Here is a 14,037-nt window from a genome sequence, read left to right as displayed (position 1 = left end):
GCGTATGTTGTCTTGTGGCGATGTGTGTCTCGGTTAGTGTCCTATATGTAATGTGCGTATGTTGTATTGTGGCAATGTGTGTCTCGGTTAATGTCCTATATGTAATATGCGTTTGTTGCATTGTGGCGATGTGTGTCTCGGTTAGTGTCCTATATGTAATATGCGTATGTTGTCTTGTGGCGATGTGTGTCTCGGTTAGTGTCCTATATGTAATATGCGTATGTTGCATGTGGCGATGTGTGTCTCGGTTAATGTCCTATATGTAATATGCGTAATGTTGCATTGTGGCGATGTGGGTCTCGGTTAATGTCCTATATGTGATATGCGTATGTTGTCTTGTGGCGATGTGTGTCTCGGTTAGTGTCCTATATTTAATGTGCATATGTTGCATTGTGGCGATGTGTGTCTCGGTTAATGTCCTATATGTAATATGCGTATGTTTTCTTGTTGCGATGTGTGTCTCGGTTAAGGTCCTATATGATATATGCGTATGTTGTATTGTGGTGATTTGTTTCTCGGGTATTGTCTGTTTAGCAAAGATGCTTGCACCTCGAAACCAGGCCATGTTCAGGTTTTTGACTGCTGTGTTTGTCCCTGTTGTTTCCGATGTGATGTTATATATTCAAATTACTCGGTTAACAAATTAGGAAAAGATTGAATCGGTACGTTCGGCTCAAAGGAATTATGGGACATTGGGTTTGCCATGTTGCCAACTAATTATCTGATCTTGAAAACATTGCATGAAGTAACGGTTAATTAGAATATATCAATTCATGGTGGGAGAGGTCAATTGTGCATATGGCCATAATTAATTTAAAGCTAGGTACTGATTATATGTTATTAATATCCTTCAGTAAACCGGATAAAACTCACTGTATATAATTCTATCTTGTTCACGCGTTATATATACAATGGCATAAATTCAAAGATATTTTATTAATCTAATGCATGTTGTTGACCAGCAGTTGTGTCTTTGCCGTATAGGATAAGGGTCATGGGACGTTCATTGAAAAGGCATACATAATCTGGTCAAGCAAAAATACGATTACATATATGACGTTAAACTGTCTGATAACAGGCTGCTAAACTGTCAATAACCCAGTTAATAGGATCAAAGATGGTTATACAATGTATTTTTTTCGTTAACTAATGCAGTATAAACCTAGATCAGGGTGAGGAATTTCGTGACTGCAGGGGTTCTCAAACGGGTCACCATAGGCCACAACCAAAGTTAGTGATGTCAATTTCTAAACAAAATTTAAAAAAAACTAGCTTTGCATCGCTCTACAATATTCCGTCATGTTGAAATTTTGGCCAAGGACTGCATCATTAAAATACAAGAAAATCTATTTATATGTAACGTGTAGAAGCAGAAAATAGCATAGTCTTTTATTGGCTCTAAAATATTCTCATAACTTTTCTGTCAAAAAGGTCATTAAGATATTGACGTCACTCACTTGTATGTTTACATCTTTTGTGATCGTGGTGACCCATAAGAGAACCCCTTAAAGTCACGTGATTCCTCGCCTTGAAGATTGGATAAGGAAGCAGCTGGGAAGTGGGCTGTTCCAGTACTGCGTGTTGTACAAATGTTATGTGTACAGTTTTACACAGTTTAACTCTCTTCGGTAGACCTGATGACTGATGAGAGTTGTTGCATACATATTTAGCGGCGTTCAGATCAGCGGAGAGAATTAATGCGCTAGGAAATGTCTGCTCGCTCCCCCAGCATCTTCTCCATGGCTGCTATTGGATTTTCCTCCCAACCCTCGGCTCACGGCCTATCGCGAATTACTGAAGACAGTCTCTTAACGCTTATGTCGATCTGAATTCTTGTTAGCTACAAGACTCCCATCATTCAAGAGCCACTCTAGAAATATCACTTTTCCGATCGAGAGGCTTCGTGGTTTTTTAAGGACAGGACGTATATTTCGGATAATAGTTATGTTTCGGATGGATAGTGGTTGTATGATATAGAGCCCTGTGCCATTTCTGTCATATTTATCATTGGTATCGATCCATATCGCGATGTGATAACGGAGACAAATAGTGAATTGTAAAAATCATAATCACGGGAAATTCGTCCATGTAAATATTTAAGCAAAAAGGAATATTTCCATAAAACATTTTATTCACGTGCCGCGTGAAACCGGATGTTCTACACATGAAAATCGGTGAATTATGACACAGTGCGTGTTTGTGAAAATCACAAAATGTCATGTCGGATGTCACATATTGTAAATCAGAGGGATACGAGCACAGTGCCTATTGTTTGAACTCGTCCCCGATCGATGAAAAAACCTCCAGGGACAGTCGTACGGAGAATTGTCATTGTTTATTGCTGAATGGAAAATTAATAGTACAGAGAGAAATCTGTGCACTAAATAATGAGTTAAACAATCGGATCGACTTTGATGGATAACGAAACGTCTACTTTTATGTAAGTATTACAGCTATAGTATATGAATGTGTGTGCTTTCGCCGTGCCATTATTTTTCAAACTGTTTTAAATAATGTTATTTTTAAAAAATTATTATGAAATTTTGAAAGAGATTAGTAATTTAATTGCCATGGATATCAAACATACTGATTGAAATGACAATTATAACTTAATTGACAATTCAAAGCGAAGGTACATTTCATAATTAACATATTTAAAAAGATCAGTGTACTGTAAGAATTGTTCTGGGTAAATGATGTGCCATTGTAGATGAGAAGGAACCCTTAATAGTAAAAGAACTGAAAAATCTGCAAATTACAACGTGACAAGTTTTCCTTTTTAACGATATATCTCGCGGAATGGTAGCCCATTTTCTGACAACACTCTTTATTCTACCATTAAACAGTTTATTTCGAAAACAAAATACAAACAAAAGGAAAAAGTCAATTTCGCAGACAAAATCTTTATCAATGCCATTAATCACTCGTTGGTATGAACGTTGTTATGTTAACGAAACTGCGATAATTATGTTAGTAAGCATGTGTTATTTACCGAGAAGTGCAACAGGTTTAACAAGCGATACTAACGAGTAATTTCGCTATTTAAACAGGTGTCCGCATCTCTCTGGGTCGCACATATGATCCTGTTTATTTAATACATCTGTCAAATGGGGTAAAGTAATTTATGCATTCGAGTATTCAGATACCGGCTTCATTTATGGTTCGAAAACTTGACAGCTGAATTGAAATTTATTATCCTTTTATCATTTCAATGAATTTGATATTAAGATCAGTTATGTACATAAGGTCCGTACAAAAAACAAAGTAAATCAAATGTAAGCTAGGAAGAATACATGTGCGTATGCGCTTTTTGTAACGGTTATTTGGTTAGCATTTTGTGATAAGAAACTAGCCCCCGGGATGGCAATATTGTCGATTGACAGGCTGCGACATATTGATCATCTTGACGAGATAGGATTATCAGGGTCGGACAGCTTGCATTTTAAGCGTAAATGTATTTCCCTCGACTGATAATGCATTCAGTTTCACCGTACAATCTACATTGCATTAAATGTAAAACACATGTTTGAACGTTGTACGCACTATGTACCATGCGCCATATGTTGGCTTGAAAACAAATATGCAGAAATGTTTTGAATGACAAACGCCATTTCTTTGAAGTCTGTAGAACTTTCTTCGATCGTGTATTAATTCCATCCACTGGCAAGACTCCGACTGGCTTTATAATTCGTTTCAGGGAAATTGTAATGTAATATCATGTTTTGAGGCTGCTAACTTTCCGCCCTGATCCAATTTACTAAGTAGTCGACCCTAATCTACATGCTTCATTAACACAAGATACACGGAATGTAGTATGAATGTCATGGTTGTATTTTATTGCAAATAAAAAACGAAAATTAATCCGACGTGTGTCCGTGGGTTAACTGAATTGTGATCCACATCTGTACACCATTTGCAGATGCCGCTGAAGGAAATCGGCCCTCTGTTCAATAGAATCGTATATTAGATAAAATAAGACTAAATACGTTTTTAAAGAAATTATCCAGAACATCAGGTATAAATTGCTGGAAGTGAAATTGTTCACAAACTATTCCTATTTATGTTGGTGGAATGTTTTTGAATCGTGCTTTTGAATTGAAGGACGTCGCGTCGTTAAAGTTTCAATTTTTATATAACCTAGTTATTTCGATATATGTTTATTTGATTATCTGTCCACCAAGTTTCAATAGAGTAATTTACCAGTGTAGAGTGATAGTTCAATGAAGTCAAAGGCATGTGAAAACATGCGAAAGCCAACATTGGAATTGTTGCCATATTTGATATCACTTAACACTACTCTGGTCCACTCTTCGATATGTACATGGGTGCAAACATCCTGTGTTATGTTTACTTTTCAAGTAAACTGATTGGTGCCCCTAATCAATGATTCCACGTTTGTTAATTACCATTTCTAACTATGTTTTTAGTTATTAGAATCATCACCATCAAGACATATTTAATGTTACCGTAACGACAAAATAATTATTATCTTACACAATAGAAATACCATAGCAACCGTACGACATATGTCTCCGTCAAAGTTTCAATGATTTGCTAATGGTCATACAAAACCAGCGGCACAAAATCCCCTTAATGTTGCTTGTGTTTTGCTTGACCATTCTGAAGCGTTAGGTATAACATTTTTCAAAAAATGTTTATCAGAATGTAAGCTAAATGCAAGTGCGGTCTTGTGCGTTTCATATATAATATAAGCAGTGCAAAAAACACCACACACACAAATACGCGCGTAACGCTACACCCGAATATACAAAGGCCATTATTGACTGCTAAATGTTATCATTGTACTTCGTGTTTCGACGGTTGATCCATTGAATAAATCACGGTCAATGTTTGGCTTCTAGATTCAGGGTCAATATTTGACTGCAATACATGGTCGGTGTACGGCTGTTAGTCACGGTCAGTGTTAGGCTGCTAGTCACCGTCAGTGTACGGCTGCTAGTCACGGTCAGTGTACGGTTTCTATTCACGGTCAGTGTACGGCTGCTAGTCACGGTCAGTGTACGGCTGTTAGTCACGGTCAATGTACGGCTGTTAGTCACGGTCAGTGTACGGCTGTTAGTGAAGGTCAGTGTACGGGTGTTAGTCACGGTCAGTGTATACTGCTAGTCACGGTCAGTGTACGGCTGTAAGTCACGGTCAGTGTACGGCTGCTAGTCACGGTCAGTGTACGGCTGTTAATCACGGTCAGTGTACGGCTGCTAGTCACGGTCAGTGTACGGCTGTTAGTCACGTTCAGTGTATGGCTGTTAGGCACGGTCAGTGTACGGCTGTTAGGCACGGTCAATGAACGGCTGTCAGTCACGGTCAGTGTACGGCAGTTAGTCACGGTCAGTGTACGGCAGTTAGTCACGGTCAGTGTACGGCGGGTAGTAACGGCAAGTGTATGAATGCTAGAGTCACGTTCAGTGTATGGTTCGGACACGTGATGCTGATTAGTTCGGACACGTGATGCTGATATGCTCGGACAAATGTTGCTGATATTCTCGGACAAGTTATGCTGATATTTTCGGACACGTGAAGCCGATATGTTTAGACACGTTATGCTGATAGGTTGGACACGTGATGATTATAATTTCAGACACGTGATGCTGATATGTTCGGACACATAATGCGTGATGTCATGTGATGCTGACATGTTCGGACACATAATGCGTGATGTCATGTGATGCTGATATGTTCGGACACATAATGCGTGATGTCATGTGATGCTGATATGTTCGGACACGTGATGCTGATATGTTCGGACACATAATGCGTGATGTCATGTGATGCTGACATGTTCGGACACGTGATGCTGATATGTTCGGACACATAATGCGTGATGTCATGTGATGCTGACATGTTCGGACACATGATTCTGAATGTTCAGATACATGATGCTGATATGTTCGGACACATAATGCGTGATATCATGTGATGCTGACATGTTCGGACACTTGATGCTGATAATCTCGGACACGTGATGTCACGTGATGCCGACATGTTCGGAACTGGGTTAACCACCTGTGGAATATTGCTTCACAAGCCGTTTTATTGCATTAACTCCAACATTAATTGACATCGCCAATTCAAACTTCTTGTAAGCTGTGGCTCATATTTTGTGGAATGTGTGTCTCGATGAGTGTCTGATTAGGGTTCGCTGCTTGTACCTCTAACCTTTGGTTGACCTGCTTGTCTTCTCACAGCAGTTTTTATGACCTTGTAGTTTGGTGATACTGTTTAAACAAGATTCGTGATCACACACGAGCAACTCACTCAACAACTGAAACCGTTTGGATATTCCGTTTACTATGTGGTTATCATTCCACATGCGATATCTGTTTTAAACGTTTAAAACGTATCAGACACAGATACTGGGACAGGCCATTACCAGTTGCAGACAAATAACGAGGAGAGAGATAAGATTCGCATTACTGCTGTCATCGCTGAGTTTCATACATCGTATAATACAATCTAACGCGTGTTCGGGTAAATAAACAATTTTATTAAATGTGCACGTTTTCCCCTTTCAAAAAGGTGTGACTGTGAATTGTATACGTGTACCTGACTGTAATATATTTTGAACTAATTGCACTCCAAAAGCAAATGGGAAACTATTACACGTGCATGTGAATACATAGTATACGTTAGATTCATCTAGCTGTTCAAGTTTCTTCATGTTAACTATCATGCCTCAATTGCTCTAAATATCCTCAGCTTTACAAGCTAAAGTATATTATTTCCTTAAGCCAATTTAATTACTTTCATTTGATTTCATAAATAAAAATAATAATATATTTGAATGATCATAAAGATGATATCTTTAACAGACTCAGAACTCCTAAAAATGAGAATGTTTTACAAGATTTACTGAATCAAAAATGGTTTGCTAAGCTTGATCCTGTTATAAGGCATTTCAGAATGTTCGAGAAATTGGGGCCAAAAGTTTTTCTCAAAACGGCAAATGAAAGGCTTCTTTACACTTCCTTGCACGGGGTACAGATGGTAGAGAAATCAGCTCTCTGTGTACATATCAAATAATGCTCTCCCTGAACCAATTATGACCACTGTGCGCAATAGTGTTTACTGGATCACAGTGTGTGTATGTGTTGAAAGCTAACAGGACTACTTTGAACTTGAATTCGATGCATGCAGAGGAAGAAAGCGTTTGAAAGGTGTTCAGATGAAATGCATCTCAATTCGTTTCCTCTGATTTCAAAGCCTTGAATGCCTTGTATGCTTATATTTATACAACCCTTAAGTTTTACAGGCCATAAACAAACAGAGAACCATTTTTAATGGTTTATTTGATTAGGGGGCAATGCGGTTGAATTTAACTTGATGCACTCATAAAAAATGAATGCTTAGCAAGAATGTTTCCTGTTTGATTTTGACAACGGTATCTAGCTCATTCAATACAAAATCAACATTAATATGTTCTTAACATATAATATCGTTTCTCGACATCGTAGCACATGGTCCATGAACCGTCCCGTCTGCGTATGTGACACTATCGAACCAACACAGTAGTTCATTTTGCATGCATTTAATGCCAATAATAACATATTCGACCTCTATGAACAAACATTTGTATACACTGAGTACCTTGAGTGACTACACCCCCCTTCCATCTCCCCATTCTTTCCTCTTTCCTATCATTACTATCAGCTCCAACCACCGTGTATTTCTCAATCCACTTTTGTAAGACATTATATTTCTATAATTATATCATCCTACCATTAAATGGCGTAATACTCATATTGTACCATTATATTTCTATCTCTTCGTATCAGAGCAGAAGTGTATTAAACAATTCCTGAAATATTTTATAATTTGTACTCACCATATCTCTGACAATGAAAACAGAAGAGAGACTTAGTAAAACCAATTATGGTAAGTTCTCAATTCTGTGATTTACTAACTGCGTATGCATTTCATCACTCCGTATTCTGTATGTATGTTATGCATTCCTATAGCTCAAACGCTTATTTACTTTGTTCAATATTTTCTGAAAAACATACTGGTTAAACCAATCTGATTTAAGAAAAAGAAACACCAAGATCAAAAACACGAATTGTCTTATGACGTCATTACAAACCTTTGGACACATTTAATGGGAATTTAGTAGCTTGTCCTCATACTTGTAGACTATGTTGTTTTTATAGCTTGGTTAACAACCCTTAGGCCCCGATTCATCAAAGCTCAAAATAAAAAAAAGTTTTGGAGGTTGTCGTACTTCTTTTGAATAATCTGATTTTTAATTAATCGGTTTCTCTGTACATTTAAGGACAACTCATTATATATAACATTATCAATGATTGCATGTTGGGGCTGTACACAATCCAACAATGTAATACACATGGCCGAATCAATTGTCTTATTACCTCCCTTACTTCGTATGATTATTTTGTTTAAGAAATATTTAAACGAATTACTTCTTAGTTGTTTTTTGTACTACTAAATAAAGCAAAATGGTATTAATTACATTAAGAAAGCAAATTTTGTAGAGACGTTGTGTGCGCTGCATCTTATTAAGAAGTCTTCCGAGCTTCAGTCATTTTCTTAAGCTAAGCATCTCACTGCTGATATGCTTTAATAACTTATTTATATCTTTTTATCTAAAAAACTTTCTTTTTTATTAAATTTATGAAATACACATAACTTTATGTTAAAAATGCATATTTTCTATCTTTGACTATGAGGATTTGAGGACATCGACTTAAGTTAAGAAATAACTATTAGACTAGATATTTTATGAATACTGGCTCAGTTGTTTTATTAACATATCCCCTGATAAACTGGAAGAGTGTAGAATTTGCCTTCATCTTCCAAAGCTTGCGTCACACCAATCTCATAACTTAAAACATTAAACCTTACGTTTTAAACTGTTATTATTACAGCAACTGGGATGTTTATGTCCCAAAGGGTGGCATATAGTTATCTGGCACCTATATAACAAAAATACTCAAGTCAAATCTCAATCTCAGTCTCAACTTATTTAATCACATTACAAGATTATAGACTCAAAATTGTACATTTTTTTACCCGTTTTATAATCGCATTTCCTCGTAAACTATGCTGATCAACATATATTTGGCCAATAGTTCTGTCATACAAAAAATAATTTGAGAGCAAAATTGTACTTGAGTTCAATATATTATTTTTACTCAAGATCGTTTTGAGCTGTAGAAATATTTCTTTTGAGGATAATGCGAAATGGTGTTAATTAATATAATGCAGAAGAGAATGAGCTTTTGAAAATAGTAAAGCATAAGTAATTCTGAATAATGGTTTACGGTAATGCGGAAAATTTAGTTAAGAATAACATTGAAATTTGACTTGAGTATTTTTGTGATATTTCGATCTGATCTTCTATCCGTCGGTAGATTGTAACCTTAAGCCGAAAATCGGCTTCCGATCAATACATGAAGAACGCTATGGCCTAAGGACCAGCAGATTAACCCTATTGTTTTTGGGGTCAGTGGGTCAAAGGTCAAGGTCGTTGTGACCGTAAACCGAAAGTACGCATTTACCTATCGATTAATAGAAAAAACGCTAGAGAAAACATTCGCGGCTTCTTTGATGATTTGCATCAGAATGAATTTCGTTACTTATATGTAATTAGTCTTTATTGCATCTGTAATGGCACCATATCCAACCATAGAGTCTGTAGTTTGTTTATGTTTTACAATCAGTATTTTGATACGGTGCTATTTGTGTTTTATATTAACCATTATATTTCGGTTAATATCTAACCATATGTTATTAATGAAATATTATTAATCGACTGGATTGATGTTCCATTTGAAGTCTAGAAATATGTTCAGCAGATTTATTTTACAAGCCATTAATAAAACAAACATTGAAAAAAATATTAGGATTTGAGTTTTTTAAGAGAGGTTTCTTAGAAAAATGAGATGAGAAAATCCATTATTGTGTTCGCGATACAAGGTAAGGAATGGCCATTAGGCAAAGTAATTGAAGAGGATTCTGTCAAAACACGTATGAAATCACGGCTCATTTAAACGATTTGAGCATGTAACAAATACAACCTGTGTGACGTTTTGAATATTGATAATGGGTTCGTTTTATGCAAGAGAAAGTTGATGCATGGCAGATATTTCGCCGGAAAAAAAAACTCGGTCATGCTAGCCTTCGTTTATTATGCCCTTCTTCCTTCTTCCTTTATAACATTGATACTGGTCTTCTCGGTTACATGTGTTTCTATAACATTGAAACTAGACTTTTTGGATACCTGTGTTTTTATAACATTGGTACTGGTCTTTTTGGATACCAGTGTTTCTATAACATTGGTACTGGTATTCTTGGATACCAGTGTTTCTATAACATTGGTACTGGTATTCTTGGATACCAGTGTTTCTATAACATTGGTACTGGTATTCTTGGATACCAGTGTTTCTATAACATTGATACTGGTATTCTTGGAGACCTATGTTTCTATAACATTGATACAGGTCTTCTTGGATACCAGTTTTTTTAAAATTGGTACAGGTCTTCTTGGATACCAGTGTTTCTACAACATTGGTACTGGTATTCTTGGATACCAGTGTTTCTATAATATTGGTACTGGTCTTCTTGGATACCAGTGTTTCTAAAACATTGGTGCTGGTCGTCTTGGATACCTGTGTTTCTATAACATTGGTACTGGTCGTCTTGGATACCTGTGTTTCTATAACATTGATACTGGTAGTCTTGGAGACCAGTGTTTATATAACATTGGTACTGGTCTCCTTTGAGACCAGTGTTTCTAAAACATTGATACTGGTCCTCTTGGATACCAGTGTTTCTATAACATTGATACTGGTATTCTTGGAGACCTGTGTTTCTATAACATTGATACAGGTCTTCTTGGATACCAGTTTTTTTAAAATTGGTACAGGTCTTCTTGGATACAGTGTTTCTATAACATTGGTACAGGTCTTCTTTGATACCAGTTTTTTAACATTAGTTCAGGTCTTCTTAAATACCAGTGTTTCTATGACATTGATACTGGTCTTCTTTGATACCTGTGTTTCTATAACATTGGTACGGGTCTTCTTGGATACCAGTGTTTCTATGACATTGATACTGGTCTTCTTTGATACCTGTGTTTCTATAACATTGATACAGGTCTTCTTGGATACCAGTGTTTCTATAACATTGATACTGGTCTTCTTTGATACCTGTGTTTCTATAACATTGATACGGGTCTTCTTGGATACCAGTGTTTCTATGACATTGATACTGGTCTTCTTTGATACCTGTGTTTCTATAACATTGATACAGGTCTTCTTGGATACCAGTGTTTCTATGACATTGATACTGGTCTTCTTTGATACCTGTGTTTCTATGACATTGATACTGGTCTTCTTTGATACCTGTGTTTCTATAATATTGGTACTGGTCTTCTTGGATACCAGTGTTTCTATAACATTGATACAGGTCTTCTTGGAGACCAGTGTTTCTATTATATTGGTACTGGTCTTCTTGGATACCAGTGTTTCTATAATATTGGTACTGGTCTTCTTGGATACCAGTGTTTCTATAATATTGGTACAGGTCTTCTTGGATACCAGTGTTTCTATAACATTGATACAGGTCTTCTTGGATACCAGTGTTTCTATAATATTGGTACAGGTCTTCTTGGATACCAGTGTTTCTATGACATTGATACGGGTCTTCTTTGATACCTGTGTTTCTAAAACATTGATACATGTCTTCTTGGAGACCAGTGTTTCTATAACATTGATGCTGGTCTTTGCCTTTTAATGAAATCTCTTCTCACTTTCAAATTCGCCGTACCACGTGGACATGAACATTTACTCCGCACCCATGACACAATTGAACCATTCTCACCACATGGACTATTGTCCTTCAGTCCGCGCATGTGATAAAATTGAACCATTCTCACAGTCATTCTCCTAAGCACTGATCCCTCCTGACAAGCATTATAAATCTCTGCCGACATGATGATCGAGTATATCTGGATTTCAGCTGTATAAACTTTATTTATAAATGTTTTGAATAGTTTTGATCAAATTTCTATTAATTTATATGCATATGGGTTAAAATACCAAAACAGTAATTCAAAAATCAAAGATAGTTTACAATCTTTACGATGAGTATCTATGGTCACGTGACTTGCATGGTGGCATTGAGACCTATTTCCGTAAGGGAAGTAACTCTGCGTGGAGCTTGTCTAGCCGCATGGATACCAGCGTTATTGTAACAAGTGACAATATCACACCATGTTCACCACATGGCAACCATGCATTCAGTGCACACATGTGCAAATATCGAGCCAATTTTAGTAATGAAGTGTTCCATGCATGCATTTGAATGCCATTTGCAATCCACTGGGTGTGTGCACATTAATAATAATCGCACGGTTCGAGATTTCTCTTTCAAATTGAGATCGAGTGACAGCCTTCAGTATCGCTTTATGTTACCATTATAAAGCAAAACAAAACTACAGCGCGTGGCATATAAACGAAGTCTCCTGATAGAAGCAAACCAATGACTATATTTATATATGACGTTTAAGCTAAACAACATACAATGTATAATAACAGCAACTATAACCTGAATGTAAGGGTTACCTTACTACCAGTCAATGTTTATTAAATAATATTTGGGATATCTGGGTACCAGTCAATGTATATCATTGAATAATGGGTTACCTCTTAACTTGTCAATGTCTATCAATGCATGTTTGCGTTTCCTGGCTATAAGACATGAAGTAAAAACATAAAAACTTATGCATTGCAATTCAATCAAGAATTCAATTGGATTATAGATATCAAAATTACTATGCTCCATAAATTCCCAATTAACGTTAGAAAATGCCAAATTTTGTGAAATCTTAGACCGTGATATCTTATAAGGCGTCCATATGTTAAATAAGTTCGCAACGAACTAAGTACAACGGAAATCTATTACTGCTGGTAAGAGGCTTCCATTTCGCATTGAACTCAATTCTTTCGCCACAAGCTAGATTATGTCAACGGCCGCTTTAAATGGCTGTCATGTTTTAGGTGAAAGCCTTTTTCTTTTCTCAGCCATTTGAATATACTCAGACATAATTTGAAGTTCTGTTTTGAAAAGCAAATCTTGTTCCTTTCCTAAGGCCGTAATATTATCTTAGATTTGTGTTTGTATTTTACTTGACACACTTTTTTTTCTCTTTTAAATCACTAAATGGTAATCCTTTTAATCATACAATCACATACTAATCAAAAACATGAAAAATAATTAATAAGAAAAGCATGATATACATCCATTTCATCGCTAAACATTGCAAATGTACGAGATAAAAATAAAATAATTTTGTAACACAATAAATATTCTTAGTTGTTTTTAAATTTCATAATGAATTTATTGAGAAAAGGGCAATGAATTCCGTTATATAGGGTTTGAATACACTCGCCAGACTTAACATTGAAATTAATAAGTGTTGAAAGAGTTTTCGTTGAATTTCTATTGTTATCAGTAGACTGATTGGCACTCTGTTGGGTCAACAAACAGCTGTACTGTATTTTGGCTGACCGCCTGCTCACAGGTACAGTGGCCTCGTTCTTGGACCGCGATGATATCAGACAATGGTGTACTATGCGATAATTGCAAGTCTACACGGAAAGCATCATGAATGAAAGAGTTTATGAGAGTTCAGGGAGGTACTTGCCAGTCCATATACCCGCAAAATGCTCTGTTCATCTTTGGCCTATCCGTTTCGCCGTTGAATTTAAGCTGTATTACTAATATGCATTATTGTGGATCTGTAGTATGTATATATAGTGTAGGTATTTATTTTATATGAAAGTCTTGTGCCATTCTTAACAAAAGAGTGTAAAAATACGAAAGCCTTATTGGAACAATATTTTTCGCTGAAGTGTGTTAAATATAACAAACCGACCTCATTGACGCCATTTTGGCTTGTCCTCACTCGACTTTTGAACTGCCATTACATTCACTTACTACCATGTTACTCTTTTTAAGTCAGAATATTTAGCTATGTCAATATAATCTGGATATTGAATT

At 36.3% G+C, this 14,037-nt stretch overlaps 1 protein-coding gene across 1 annotated transcript in view; it reads left to right on the top strand.

The window, feature by feature from the left end:
• Positions 1–1,839: 1,839 nt before the first annotated feature.
• The window catches only part of LOC128206082 (two pore potassium channel protein sup-9-like), a 110,627-nt gene continuing 98,429 nt past the window's right edge, over positions 1,840–14,037 (top strand). The window contains exon 1 of the mRNA XM_052908231.1: positions 1,840–2,440. The gene's annotated coding sequence lies outside the window, so the exon portion shown is untranslated. The remainder of the gene's footprint in view (positions 2,441–14,037) is intronic.

The sequence above is a fragment of the Mya arenaria genome, chromosome 10 (assembly GCF_026914265.1).
Source record: "Mya arenaria isolate MELC-2E11 chromosome 10, ASM2691426v1".
In the NCBI taxonomy this organism is placed as follows: Eukaryota; Metazoa; Mollusca; class Bivalvia; order Myida; family Myidae; genus Mya; species Mya arenaria.
This window is presented reverse-complemented; position numbering and strand designations above follow the sequence as displayed.